The sequence below is a fragment of the Rhinolophus sinicus genome, chromosome 14 (assembly GCF_057876585.1).
Source record: "Rhinolophus sinicus isolate RSI-liver-muscle chromosome 14, RSI-T2T, whole genome shotgun sequence".
Lineage (NCBI taxonomy): Eukaryota > Metazoa > Chordata > Mammalia > Chiroptera > Rhinolophidae > Rhinolophus > Rhinolophus sinicus.
The window spans coordinates 29077456-29092476 of NC_142514.1; the positions used below are offsets into that span (position 1 = coordinate 29077456).

At 52.1% G+C, this 15021-nt stretch overlaps 1 protein-coding gene and 1 pseudogene across 6 annotated transcripts in view; one reads left to right on the plus strand and one right to left on the minus strand.

Annotated features, from left to right (window-relative positions):
• Positions 1 to 15021, minus strand: part of HIVEP3 (HIVEP zinc finger 3) — a 435628-nt gene that overhangs the window by 21611 nt on the left and 398996 nt on the right. The gene's annotated exons all lie outside the window — the stretch shown is intronic.
• LOC148755677 (protein virilizer homolog pseudogene) lies at positions 5350 to 13387 on the plus strand (annotated as a pseudogene).

Below are 15021 nucleotides of genomic sequence, written 5' to 3' on the forward strand. Positions count from 1 at the left end.
GTCACAGGTTGCTCCAACCAAAGGACAGCGGCCGTATCCTACTTGCCCTCTTGCTCCCCTTCTGGAGGCAGCTGGTTGATGTTCTCTCCCGACTGGGTCTCCTTTGCAAGCTCCTTCTTTGGCCATCTTTTCCCATGCTGGCCTTCCCCAGGTTCCAACCTGCACTCTTCTCCCCTCCCCCGTCCCCCCGTGGGTTCCCCCTGCCCAAGGCCTGACTTGTCACCTGTTGGTTGATAATTCCCCATCGCTCTCTCTCCAGCTATGACCTCTCTGCTCTACATCCAACTCCCCCCTCAGCATCTCCCCAGATGCTCTTCAGGCACCTCACACTCCACATGCCCAGAACTGTGTTTCCATGTCCCCCCACCTGTAGCTCTCCCTCCTGAGTCTCCGTCTCAATAAACAGCACCCCCCCCCACCATGGGGGCTAGGCCACTATTCTAGGTGCCCCCCTTCCTTCCCTCTTCATATTCAGTCCATTACAACAGCTATCAGTGCTATACCAGCATATGCTCCAAGGAGGCCCATCTCCCTGCCCCCACCAACCCCAGCCACCGTCCTCTCCTACACGCTACATCCTTTCTTCAGCCAGAGGGAGCTTTTCCAAAATACGAGTACACGCACCCTGACATTCCTCCCGGCTGAGGGGCCCCATTCAAAGCCCCTCCTGTTGCTCTTAGAATCAAGTCTTGCCCCTGCGCTTGTAGGGGGCAGAAGGCTCAGGGCCCCACCTAGCTCAGGTACTTCTCCAGCTTAATCTCTCACCAAATCTCACTCATCTCCCACCTGCTGCACTTCCCTACCAACCTCATCAAACATCACGTACCTCAGAGTCCCTTTCCTCTGGCCTTCAGCATGTCCAGCACCACCCTCTTCCATATGACCAGCTCCTCGAGGGCTTTGCTTTTAAAAGGCGCCTTCCTTCTGAGGCCTCTCCCACTCCTCTGGGCCTACGGGTCTCCCCCACTCCTCCTTCTCAGCACTTGTCAAGCTGTGTGTACTGCACCGGCCTTTTCCCAGTGCAGTTCTCGTTATTCCCAAGAGCGGGGACCCACATCTACCTCATTCACTGAGGTGCCTCCAGGGCCTAGCACAGGGCCTGATACCCAGCAAGTGCTCAGTACCCATCAGCTGCACAGAAGGAGGCCGAGCCAAGGTCTTCTTTCCCCACGCCTGCCATAATCAGACTCCTGGCCTTGACGTTCCCACTCCATGAGTCCCTGAGCACACGTGGACTCCTCAAGGACTCCCAGTCCCTCCGGACTGGCTGAGCACTCCCCAGCATCTGGCAGGAACTACTCCGCTCAGAGGGCAGCCATCAGCATGGGACCTGGGCCGCAGTTCTGGCTCCTGCCTGAACTCACTGGACGACCTGGGCAAGTCACTCCCCTTCCCCAAAACAGTCACTCTGCATTGCCCTCAGATATACCGAGTCATCACATGCCTCGGTCCTCCCATCGACCCTTTACTATTGTCCCCATTTTCCAGAAAAGGGAACTAAGGCCCAAAGAGTTCAAGTGCCCTGGCCAAGATCACCCAGTCAGACATCTTTCCACGGAACACCCTGCCCCTGCACAGACTTGCTGCAGAAATACTTTCACATGATGCCAATCAAGGTTTCCTTAGCACCTTCCTTCTCCAGAATTCCCAGGGGCCTGTAACAGCACAGGCAAATAAGAGCGGCATCGTTCCTCACCAGCTCTTCCTGAAAGGGCTGCCAGCTCTGGGTGGGACCCACAGGTGTTGGCAGCTGCAGAAAAATGTCCTGCAAAGAGCCAGGGCAGGAAACCAGAAAACATGGTGTGCTCCCTAGGGTGTGGTCCTGCCGCCCAGGTCTGCCCTTGACCTAGGGGGAGAAGTGACCGACCCTCCACCTTTTCCGAGGCAGCAAGACAGGCCACCCCAGAGAGGCCTGGGTGCTGCTGACTTACATTTCCCAGGACGGGGTGCCACTCCTTTGAGCTCCACCACCTGCCTGTCTTTTGTTGCCCTGACAAGCCAGGGGTGTCAGCCAGTCCAGGAAACAATATTTGGTTTTGTTTTTAAAGAAAAAGAGTTGTTTCTGTGGACTCCAGAATGTCTTAGTTAGAGGGACCTTAAAACCCGACAGCTAGACTTCCTGAGGCCACGCAGCAAGGGGGCTCTGCAGAGCAGGGCTGGAGCTTGGGTCCCCTGATCATGGCTGCAGCACCAGGGGTCCCAGAGCCCCGCCTGGAAGCAGCTTTCTGTCCCACTGCCTTGGGCCAGGAGATGAGCGAGTCTGCCAGGAGGCGTGTGGAGCTACCAGGATCTCCTGGATCTGTTTTCATTCTTATGCTGCAGCTCTAAGGTTCATGGACTCAAAGGAAAAGAAAAATCAAACAACCCCTTGATTGGGAGGAGTTGTTTCCTTCTGATCTAACAGAGAAGGAAACAGAAACAGAGAGGCTGAGTGTCTTGCCCAGAGATACAAGGCAGCTGGAAAGCGGCAAAGCAGGAACTGGACCCCAGACTGGACCCAGTGCTCTTACGCACGATACAGCATGACCTGTCTTCAGCAGCTTCGCCAGTCCGGTGACTGGTGATGCTGAGCTGCCTGACTGAACATTCAGCTCATGACACCTCGGGCTGTGGCTCTAGACTGGAGGCATTTCTGAAACCTGTAGCTTTCACCCAGCACATGGAACTCAGTGCACAGTTCCCAAAGGAGATGGCATATCCCTGTGCTCCAGATTCCAGAAGAGGGGCTGTGGTGGAAAGCAAATGGCATTTCAGGTAAGGTGATAGGGGGTGAGGTGTTGTTCTTGGACTCTGCATATGACAAAGACTCAATAATGAAGCTGTTCTGTTAGGTAGCGAGCTCCCTGTCACTAGCACTGTTCACCAAAAGGCCAGATGAACAGGATAGGGGACCCTGGAGCCGGGGAGAATTAACGGTTATTGCATGCCCATGACACATCCGGCATGCTGACAGAAGGGGCTTTAGGTGGATTACCTTGTTTACTCCTATAACAATGGTGTAAAATGGATATATTTATCTATTAAATATTCCATGTTTGTTCTAATAAATATAAATAGATATATTTCTTCCTGACTAAATGGAATGTTGAGGCACTAGATGGGGTGGGCTGCAAACATGATTGAGCAAAGCAGAGGAGGCATAAGGAACGGGGAGAGATGGGACTGTGGTGAGCTGGAAGGCAGGACATCCCCCCTCTCTAATGGTACTACCATACCCTTGTGTAATTCTTACTGGGTGCCAAGCACTATTTTAAAGGCTCTACATGCATTACCTCATTTAAACTGCATGTCAGCTCTATGAGACAGGGGCTCTAATCATTCCCATTGATACATGAGAAAATGGAATCACAGAGAGGTTAAGCAACTTGCCCAAGGTCACACAGCCAGTAAGTTAACAGAGCAGAATTTGAACCCAGGTCCTCTGTTACAAAGTTCAGGTGCTTAATTGCCATACAATTCTCACTAAAACTTGAAATTGCCTGTTTTTAAAAAAAAACACAGAAAACACTAAGTCAAATAAAATAGGAGAAGCAGATCCAGCCCAGAGCTAAACTTCTGTCAAGTAATTTCCCCAAGGGCATGCAGCTGGCAAGGGGGCATGCCCATTACTTTTCTCTCCACCAAGATGCATTTTTCTCTTAAATGAGGGGATGAATTCAATGGCCTCCAAGTTACCTTTCTAATCTGAGATTCCGTGAGGCTATTCTGCATGTATATTTTCCATATATTATTATTTTATCACAAATATTTTATCTCACCTGTCCTCCAAATTTGGATATTTTAAAGGTTTGCCAAATTTCTAATTTTATTATCTGTTGCTAAATATTTCTTCCCTGGGGCATGCACCTTGCAAAGTGAGAGGAAGATGTGATTAGAGATGCAAACACTGTCACTTTGAGGCTCACTTTCACAGGCAGCCAGTGTCCTGTCTGAGGGTCGGTTCCCAATGGTCATTGTGCCTTGGGAGGTCCAGCCACACAGAGCCCGCCAGCTTGTCGGCAGTGACATGCTGCTGCTCTCCTGGTGAAGCTCAAAAAGGAAGGGACATCTGTGGCGAGAGGAGCAAGCGCCAGGTGGCATAGCCGACTGAGCTGTATCTGCTAAAAATATTCAGTTGTCAAAAGGTAAGGAACACACCTCTTGGTGAAAAATGAACGAGGGAGGCTGAGCTGTGGGTCACAGGGGATGGTCACAGCAGGGTCTGGACACATCCCAGGTTCTCCTTTTGTTAGGGTTCTGCAGAAATTACATCATGTCACAGCATCCTGGGGAGGGGCCTTTACTGCGCAGTCCGGCACAGGCCTGCGGTGCCAGGAATTCCACAGCATGCGTGTAATACAAGCACAGCCACCGAGCCCATCAGCAGCGTGTCTATTTTAAGCAGTATTTTGTATATTTACGCAACAATTCGTACTAACGCCTGGTCTGAGCCGGGGCTGGGCCAGGGCCAGAAATACAAAGCTCAATAACTTGGTGACCTTGATTTCAATTGTAAATAACTGGTACTTAAAAGATCACAAAGAGGTAGAAACGCAGACGCTGCACCAAGTGCTATGAGTGTTCAGGGGAGGACCACTGGGTGGTTCTTAGATGACTTTGCAGAGGAAATGCCTTTCATCCAGGTCTTTGTGGGTGAGTGGGGTCTGACCTCTGAGTCTCCTGTTTTGTGAGCCCCACTCTGGCGCAGTGAGGAGGGCGATGTGGGCCGGAAGGTCTGGCGGCCTGAAAGGTGTTGTAACTGTACGGATCCCAAGTCGGGCAGAGCAAGGGCCAGACAAAAGAGGACACAGGTTCAAGAGGCCAGGACAGCCTGATGGAGACAAGAGGGAAGAGCAGGTCAAGGAGCCTTTTGCTACACCTTCCAGCAGGACTCGTACCACTCACTCCTCCACAGAGGCCAGCCCTTGTCCATTTTACAGGCTGGCATTTGTGCCATGTGGGTCATTTCCTCAGTTTTCCTGTTGTGATTTTTCATTTTAGGAGAATAGCAGCGGCTCAGGCATCTGACATCCAGCACAGCTCTGAAAATAAGAGGTGCCTTTTATGCTAAAGAAATTGGTACAAGTGGAGATGCTATGGAGTGAACGACCAAGTGCCGACGCCTAAGAACCACCAAGCAGGCAGCAAGCCTGGGCTGAAGGCAGCTCGGGTCCGAAGCATACACCCAAGGCCCTTTTCCAACCAGACAGTGAGATTAGGGAGGGAGGGAGGCAGGAAGCCGGGCCTCTTGTGTTCAGAGAAGTGAAACTGCCAAAGAGGAGTGGACTCTGTAAGTGTGCACATTACGTGGAGTTGCTGCCGCCTTCAGCAGGCCCTGATGGGCAGGATTCTCAAACAGTAACTTTCAAACTGTGCTCAGGATTCATGGAGGGGGGGAAGCTGAGCCTCTGGGTTCTGGACGCCTCCTTCCCCACCACACGGAATTGTTTTTTCAGAGCAGGCATCGATGTAAACGGAACTTTGTAAAAAAGAGTTCTGTGAATTTAAAGACAATTTGAAAATTACTGTTAAAGATCATTTAGGCTTGGAAGGTCCTTAAAACCTCTGACTTCTAACGTGCGAGGGGAGTTGTGCACCATCTGATTTGGTCATTTTTAGGCAGATGCTGGCACTGGGGTCTCACAGCTTTCCCACCTTAGGGCAGCCTTCCTGTTATTAAGCTGAAGTTGTCAGCCTGTGCTCCCACCGCAGCCTGCGCTCTGGCTGGTGCAACTCCTCTTCCACACGTCTCCAAAGGATGCTGCTCCAGACTCCTTCCCTCCAGGCCTAGCATTTCCACATCCTCAAACAATTCCACTCAGGATGGATTCCTGATCCCTCCCCAGGCTTCCCCGCCCCCTGCAGGTTGTCCTTAAGAGGGAATGGCCCGTAGCAGCCAGTGGCCTTCAGGTGGGGCTGGAGCCAGCCCCGCCTGAAGCAGGCAGCTGTGGCGTCCTCTCTCTAGTGTTCTTCTAGCCTCACTTCCTTGTTCCCCAGACAGGAAGCAGGCCCAGAATGGGCAAGTGACCAGATCCTGGAGACTGAATACATGTCTTATTCTTTACTACAAAGAAAGTCAGCCAGGGTCAGAGGTGTAATCCTTTATCATGGAAAAAGAAACAGCTATCATTTGTGGAGTGCTTACTCTGTGGTAGGTGCTTTCTACAGAAATTACGTGGAAGTCTCGGTGCAATTCTAGATAACAATTCTATCTGACAAGTAGCAGGAATTGAGGCTAGAAAATCAAGTTGAGGCTGGTTAAGAAAAGCCTCAGGTGCCTGCATAGCAGCCCAGCCTGTGTCGTGCAGGCAGTGGGGGATGGGGTGGTGTTCAGTTAGAGCTGTCATCCGTCATCCGGGGCTGTGCAGCAGTAGCTAGAGGGCATGCCGACCAAAGCTGTCTATAGTAACAGCTGATGGAATATGTGTATACACTAGGTGCCTGATCAATGCCTGTGGGCCAATGGCTATGAGTTGCTATGCCACCCTGACCTGTAAAACCTCGGTGTTTCCTGAAGCACAGAGATATACATGCATTGAGATGAAAATACGATGAGAAAGGCTGTGAACTGTACTAAAATCCCATAGTGAATGCAAGGTATCATGGCTGTGCCAGGAAACAGCTGTGATTTAATGACTGTGGCAAGACTTTCCCAAACATCTGAAAGCACTCGAGGTAGATTAGATCCTTTTTCATGAAAGAGCTGGCCGGAACCACCTGTAGCTAAAACCTGAAGAGCCCACGAGGGGGCTATGTGTTCAGGCCCCAGACTGACAGACTCAAATATTAAAGGGCGAAGAAAAGAGAGGCCATTCTGATTGTCCCATAACGGCTGGCACCTTCTTGGTCCGTGCCCTGAGCAGGCCTGCTCCCCACCAGCTGGCAGGAGAGGAGAAACCCAGCTCCTGCAAAACTTGTACCTGGGACCCTTAGGTCACAGGTGCAACCGCTGCCAGCCTCCCAGAAGGCAGCTCAGTCCACAGGCAGAAAGGGACAGGGAGGAGATCTGAGCTCATTTTAAAAAAGAATTTTCCAACCCCAGGGCTACAAACTTGGAGAAAAGTAAGCTCGAGTGCTGCTGAGCTCCCCACCATGGAGAGTGTTGAACGACAGGATAAATGACCTCTCAGGTTTGGGGCAAAATAGATTCCTGTGCTGCCAGGGAGGCTGGACTTGTGGTCCAGTGGGTCCAACTGGGATCTCAATGGACACAGCACCCACCCTGGTGGCCACAACAGCCTATAGGTGAGAAGGTGGGAAAACAGGAAGCAAGGAAGGGCATGGTCATGGCTCAGAGCAGTGAGGTGGCCTGTCACAGGTCACACAGCTACTGCATGCTGGAAGTTGGGACCTGCCTGGTCTGACTGGGATGCTGCAGACGCAGTGGTTAGGCATGGGGAGGGGTGTCGATGGGGTCAGACTGCCTTGGTCCAAATCCTACCTCATCCCTACCAGCTGTGTGATCTGGCCAAGTAGCTGCCCTAGGACCCAGAGCGGCTGCCTGGTCGCTGTGGCTGTGATATGGTTTTATTATACCTCCTGGCTATTAGTCCAAGACTGTGTTACCACTTCCAACAAAAGCCCAATTCTTCTAAACCTTTCTACAGACATGTAATTTTCCTACTGTAATGCAGGTTTTCAATGTGGCATGCTGCATAGGGATGACTGCTGTGAGCCCTTTGGTGAGCCCAATGGCTGCCCCTCAGATGACTGGTGACTGTACCCAGCTGTCCCTGACAGCTGCTTGCCCGTATCTCCTCTCTCCTGAACACTCCCTCCCCCCAGTATTGCTGGATGTCAAGTGCTTCTCAGCAGATCTCCCAGCCTGGAATGCTCTCCCCCCTCCCCCTTCTTTGATTAAGTCCGATCCTTCCCAAAGCTCAATCCAGTTCCATGTCCTCAGAAGCTTTCCCTGAGCCTGAGCCAGGTCACATCCCGTGTTATGCAGTGTCATGCGGGATCTCAGCTCCCGCTCCCCACATAAGAATGCAGGACATGGTGAGGCCAAAAAGGAACACCCACGGAGCCATAGATAGGGGAGTCATACCACTACAGTCTCGCTGGCGGCTGGGTTGGAGACACAGGAAGCAGGAACCACACGATCCGCAACCCGCCGTCCGCTTCTCTGCCAACCAATCTCACTTGCTAACTGTCATCCGCCTCTCTGCAATCCACAATCCACGCTCCGCGCTTGCTAGCATAGCCACTGCAGTTATATCAGTGGTTAATGGCTCACCGGTAACAACTGATGGCCAACTAGTCACAGCTGGTGGCCATCTAATAACTGAGCCAGCACTTTTCCACGTGAGGCCAAGAGCCTGGAAACTGTTCTCTGGGACTCTGTCCCCACACCCTGGTTATACCTTTCCTAGGGGCAGTGTAGTATCGCAGGAAAAAGAATAGGGCTTAGGAGCCAGATTCCCAAGGCTGAAACCAGGCTCTGCGCATTATTAGCTGTGTACCCTGAGCAGGTTATTTAACTAACCTCTCTGTGCCTCAGTTTCTTCATCTGTAAATGGGGATAATGTCCTATTTCTTGACCTGGGGGTAACTGGGCATAGTTACATGGGTGTATTTATTTTGTAATGGCTCACGGACAGTGTACTTATGACTTTTTTTGTATGTATGGTATTATGTTTCAATTTAAAAATTACTGAAAAATAATAGTATATACTCACAGGGTTATTGTGAGGTTAACTTTGCTAATATAGGCTATGTGCTTAGAGCAGGGACTAATGCAGAGTAGGAGCTCAGTCAGTATTTGCCCTCTCTAGCACTTTGCATGATAGCACGCATCATAGTTGGGTTTATTCTTCACAATGTAAGGAAAACCACGTGCCCCAGTTTTCCATAGATTGAGAAGCTCAGAGATGTCCCCCTCACCCAGCTCAAAAGAAAAGCCAATGGTTGGTGATAAGATGCTGGTAGAACCAACCCTCCCTGGACCAGCTCATAGAGGCAGCAGTCGTGATGGAGACACCACCCTCTCCTTCTCCTCCTCCCTAGCCATGGCCAGGTTTGCAAAGGAATCCAAAACATGCTGATGGGGATGCTGACACCCTTCGAAGCCCTCCAAGACCACAGCCAAGGGGACAATGGTGAGGAACAAATCCAGTGGTGAAGATGGAACTGCTGACTCGGAATGCGACACATCCCAACATCCAAACTTTGACGGTGAATCTGTGGCTGACGGCGGCTTCAGTTCCTCCTGTGACATATGATGCGTACGACAGGAAGCTTGTACCACCCTTGTACTCCAGTGGTCTGTGCAAGACAACTTTTGAAATGGAAATCAGTAGGATGATGGATCAAGGTCCAGATAAAGAAAATGCAGGGACAATAAAAGCCTCCGTGAGGTTTAACTAAACTGTTAGAATTGTATCAGGATAATAGAGGTACAACATCGATAACAGCGTTAGAAGAAAATCCAAGTTTAAGAGTAAAGGGATTTGGCCATTTGCACTTGAAAAACATGAAACAAGACTCTCCTGGTGGGATGGTAGACTGGACCACACAAACGTGCAATTTGCAGGAAGCCTTTCACCAACCCATTGCCTTAAATGTCCGGCTGCTCAAAGCTGTGGCCAAACTGGTGAGTGTCTTCACGAGCAGAATGTGGAATGGAGGCATCATGGCACAGCTGCAAGTAGGAATGTTCACGGGCAATTTGAGCACCTGCTTGCTGCTCATATCTCATTTTCCCTTCAGTTAAAAGCTTCCAATGCTTTCGACAGTTCTTAGCATGACAGAAGGAATAGAGGTAGGCAGGCTGCGAGACGGGGCTATCAAAAGCTTCTAGCGCTCATACGTTAAGATCAGACTGTGAAATCGCCACCGCTAGCTCAGTTATCCTTCAGAAATGCCATTTCTATGCAATCTTGTCAGAGATTAAAAGACACACTCTCCAGTTAGCAGAGAACACACCGTCTGTCCCCAGCACGGTGAACCTGACCGTGACCAGGTGTTAGATGTGAGAATATGAAATGGAGGTGGAGGCTGTCATGGACAGTCCTTCTGGAATCCTCAAATGTAAGTGAAGGGGACACAGGGAAGCTTCTTAACTCCCTTGAAGAATTTTTTCATTGACTGGGAATTGCACCTTCTGCAACGGTCCACCTCCTGTCCAGCCTCTGTCACTTTTCTGTTCTCCTCGGCACCTGACAGCCTTCATCTCTGGGACTGGTCACCTTGCTTCTGTTAATTCCAGTGCTTATCCTGAGCTGCAAGACTTAAAAGATGACAGCTTCTGACATCGCCTTAAAAGGGGCTTCTTTATCTTCTGCATATGAAGCGATACCTCGGTTGATCAGAGCTCCATGTCACCTCTCTGACCAAGAAGAGGAGGAAGGTCTCCAGTCTGACAGAGCTACTGAGGCAGCCTTTGTCTGTGGCTACTGGACTCAACACAATTTTCTAGCCGTATTTTTAACTGGAGAGATGACAGCAGCAACAATAATACCAACTGAACATCTGTGATCCTTCAGTGCTTATGAGACATCCTCCTAACTACAGGGGCTCATTTATCCCCTACTAGAAATCAGGGGAGTGGGTAATGCCATTTCTCTTTTTCAGATGGGGAGATGAAAACTCAGAGAGGGAAAGTCACTTTCCTGAGGTCACACAGCCAGTGAGCAACAGAGGAAGGGCACCAATCCCCCCCGCTAATACTACTCTTTGGAATATGCACTCCCTGGTTCTCATGGCTGGAGAAGATGCTGCTGATGGGAGAGACTTCCAGAGCATGGACAGATAGCAGGAAAGGGGAGTGGATGCCTCCTCACTGCTAACTCTACCATCACCATGGGCCTAGGGAAGCCCACTATCATCACACTCATCCAAACACTCACTGTGCTCCACTGGGGCCCAGCCATGCGCATAGGGAGGGGCAGGAACACGATCTTACCAGGGACTCGACAAGCAGGTGGCTAAGAGGCAGAGGACGCAGAAAGTAGGGCACCCCTTTTAGTTAGTGGCAGTGGGCTGTGAAAGAAAGAAAACAGGCTTTGGAGCCACACAGGGCTGGGTTTGACTCCCAGCTCTGTTTCTTACCACCTGAGTGACCATGAACAAGTTCCCTTACCCCTCTGAGCCTCAGCCTCCTCATCTGTAGAATGGGTGTGCGTGTGTGTGTACATATGTATACTACCTAATGGGGTGACAAGGCTCAGAAATTATATTTGTGAAGTTCTTAGTGCTAAGTTCTGTCCCCGGGGCACAGCAGAACCTCAGTGACAACGGCTGCTGTTACTGCGGACTGGGGGTGGAGGATGGGCAGTAGGCCAGGCGACTGCCAGATGGAACAGGGCTCAGTCCAGGGGACTGTGTGCTGCATCTCAGTCAGTGGTCACCAAAGGTCAGTGAGTTGTCTGAGGTCCTTTCTGAACACGCAGAGTGAGGGCTGCTGGGAAGAAGGCAGGTGGGGCTGACCGCCCCTCACGTGGAGGGTGAGAATGAAACTGTTTCCCTTCAGCCCTCTCTCTCTGCTAGAAAAAGGTGCCCTTCAGGGCTTGAAAGTGGTAAATGCAAGGACTGCTGTTCTCAGCAGGCAGGGAGCTGATGCAGAAGGACTCCAGAGACAGAACAGAAGCTTTCAGGAGGGTTTTGCTCCATTCTCAGAATAGACACTTTTCAGTAAGGAAACCCCAGGCATCCCTGAGCCTGTGCTCGCCCTCTGAAGCCTCTAGGCCATGCAGAGTCAACAAGGTGTCTGAAGCCCAGAGTCACACAGACATTGGTAGCAGAGCCAGGACTACGAGCCTAGATACCTGTCTCCCAAGGCAGGGCGAGGGCTAACGTGACGGGGCGTGACCTTGTTACAGATGACCACTCACTCCCCAGGCACTTTCCTTCCCCAGGCCTGGTGCCCAGTAGAGAAGTGAGTCAACATGCAGTGTCTCCAGAAAGCCTGTGGGCAACTCTCCAGCAGTGCTGGCCCTGCCGGGACGAAGTGTCACTTACAGCTGCTATTTACAGCATGTGCAGTGCCTTTCAGAGCAAACAGCGGCAACAGGAAGGCAACTCTGTGACTGGAGCGACGTCCAGATGAGCTGCAGAATCAGCTCTGAAGGGCGGAAAGAGAACAGATTCTGCTAACAGTTCTTGCAGATTGACTCGGTGTTTGCCGAGCATGGTGGCAGACGCCGAAGTGTTCTCCAGCCTCCTGACTTCCCCACAGCCTGTGAGGCAGAGAGAGTTGTCCCTGGTCCAGAGATGGAAAAAGTCAGAGAGTTACAGTGACTTCCCTCAGCCGCACAGCTGGTAAGTGACACCATATCACGCCCAAGATCACTGTGATGTGGCCCCCTGTCAACATTTTAAACTTACGTATTTTAAGTGGATTTTATTACGTGGATTTCCCCTGCCTGTGGTCTCTAAGGCCCTGAAAGCATCCATTTGTCTGAACCAAACAGAAAATAACAGATGTAAGGATAAGGTACTATAACAGGTCCTGAGGTTCACATGGAGAGAAGGTGTCGAGCAGGCGGTGGCGGGGGGTCAGGGGGAAGGTCAGGAGGACTTCGTGGAATGGGGGCATCTGACCTGGGCTGTGAAGGAGAGGTCGACTTAGGGACTTGGAGAGTAAGAGGAGGAGTGGGCTGTCCAGGTGGAAGGAACAGCAGGGGCAAAGGCACAGAGGCAGAGAAGCGTGGCACGCACGGAGGAAACGGTTTGACTCGGGCAGAGAGAGGTGCCTGAGGTGGTCTGTGGCCTAATCAACCGTGGAGGGCACTGGGGGGCCAGCAAAGGATCTTTCTGAGCCAGGCTTTAGGGCCAATTACGTGGCAGAGTTACAGGAATACCAGGCTTCGGAAATTTAAAACTAGCCACAAATGCATGCAATGTTTACAGTGTACAGTGACTTTCATTTGCTTGTTCCCGCTCTGCCCTCACAACAATGAGATGAATGCTAGAGCCTCTTCCATTTGATGCAAAAGTGACGGTGCTCCTTCCTAACCCCCCCACCGACACCTGTGACCCCATCACAAGCCCCTTCCTGGTCGCATCCTCAGAAGTGCTTCCTGGGCACTGCCCAGCCCTCCGGGTCAATGGCTGCACACGCAGCGCCACCTGGGAGGTGACAGAAGTGGAGCTGCAGGACTCACGTGAGCTACAGCGTTTATCGACCATTCACAGGTACCGGGCGCTGTGCTGAACACCGTGCCTGCGGTGAGTCATTCAGTCCTCAGGACAGCCCTTCGCTGTGTCACTCTCCCCACTTTGCAAATGAGAAAGGGAGGCACAGAGGGGTTAGTATGTTGCCCAAGGTCACACACCCAGCAGCTGGCGGAGCAAGACCTCAAACCCAGGTCGGCCAGCCCCAGGGCCACGCTCCTGAGTCCCACCCACCCCTGCCCTTATCCGGTCTGCCTGCCTCCTCTATGATTCCATGTCCGGTATCTGGAAGTGATCTTCCCACAAATTCCTTAAAGGACTTGCGTGACGCTCCTGGGAGCGGCTCCAGAACCTACACTGGGACCTACATTTTGGGCTCTCCAGGCGTCTGAGCTCAGAGACAGGCCTGCCTGAGCATGAGCCCGTGGTTCCCACCCCACCACAGCCTCATCCTAAGGACTCAGGCACGAAATCACAGGTTTCATGTGTTGGTTACATTTTTCTAACACACATTAAAAGAGAACGTGACAAATGAAATAAGGAGCATTTGTCCAGGTGCCGCCTAAAGTCACCCCTGCCGGTTTGCGTCACAGCCTGTGGGAGGCTCTCACCCAGACATCTGCAAATGCGAAGGACCAAGCTGAGGCGGGTAGGAACCAGGGCCCAGGAGTCCAGGGAGGGAGTGAGATCTGTGAGGAATTCCTGGAAGGACGAAGCAATGTTCTAAGCATGGTGTGTGTGCGCACATGATGGCTTTCCAAGAGGAGAGCGACAGTGCCCCCCAGGCCCAGTTAACAGGGGTGTGTTGAGGGTGTGCCCAGGCCGCACGGTGATGGCTAGGCCCATCTCTCGAGCCTGCTGGAACCCCAAGCGCCTTACTCCAGGCCTTCCTGTGGAGACCCATTGCTTGAGCCCCGTGCAGACATCTCATCTTTGTACTAGAGAGAAAGACGAAGAGGCCAGGCTCCCCCTGCCAAGCCTGCCTGACTCCAGGGAGCCGGGGGGAGCCATTTGCTACTTCAGTGTGCTGTCCCTGGAGTGCCCTCTGGCCTGCTGGGTACAGGAGGACAAGGGAACCCCCCTTCGTGGACTTGAGCAAGCACAAGGTCCTGTTCGGCTAGACCCCAGCCGAAGCCCCACTACCTTCCCGGCAGCTTCTCCCTGCCTCAGGTAAGGCCATACTTCAGGGGTCTATCAGGAGGATGGGGCAGACCAAAGGCAAGTTGGCCCCTAAAAGGGGGAAGGAAGAAAGCCTGGACCAGCATGGGGACAACCCTGGGTCACTGCCCTGCTCTTTCCTGCAGCAACCAGACCCCACGTACACCCTGTGTGAATCCAGGTGGGGATACCCTTCTGCCAGTAGGGGCCGCAGCTGGCCCCAGTCCACGTCACTTCTGCCTCCTACCAGCCCCAGTGGGAGCCCCTAGGTCACTGCTCAGCCTGTGGCTGGCGCCCCAGGGGCAACTTTATTTATCCCTTGGCCCAGATCCATTCAAGCCACCACTTCCTGCTCCGCCCCACGGGGCTCCTCCCTCCCCACTGCTGACCACGGAGGACCATGCAAGTCCCTGCCTGCCCTCCTCACTGGAAGGGATTTCCCACTCACTGCGATGGTGAGAAACCAGTCAACAGAGTGCCACTGCCAGTAGGTTACAAACCTCAGTAAAATCACGGTTCTTCGAGTCTGGTCCTAAGCTTGCAAGCTAAGCAGTCCCAGTAACTTCCGACATACGGATCCGAGGCAGCCCCGCTGCTAGATCTGCTGATGTCCTGCAAGCCTATGGGAACCGGCCTTCTCCTCTTTGATAGGGGTGACCACCCTTCCTTCTGAACGAGCCTGCGCCCACCTTGGCCCCCACTGGGTGAACATACATTCCTCTCTGGCCCTTAAAGATCCTGCCCCAGGCTGAACAGCACAGCCTGTGGACA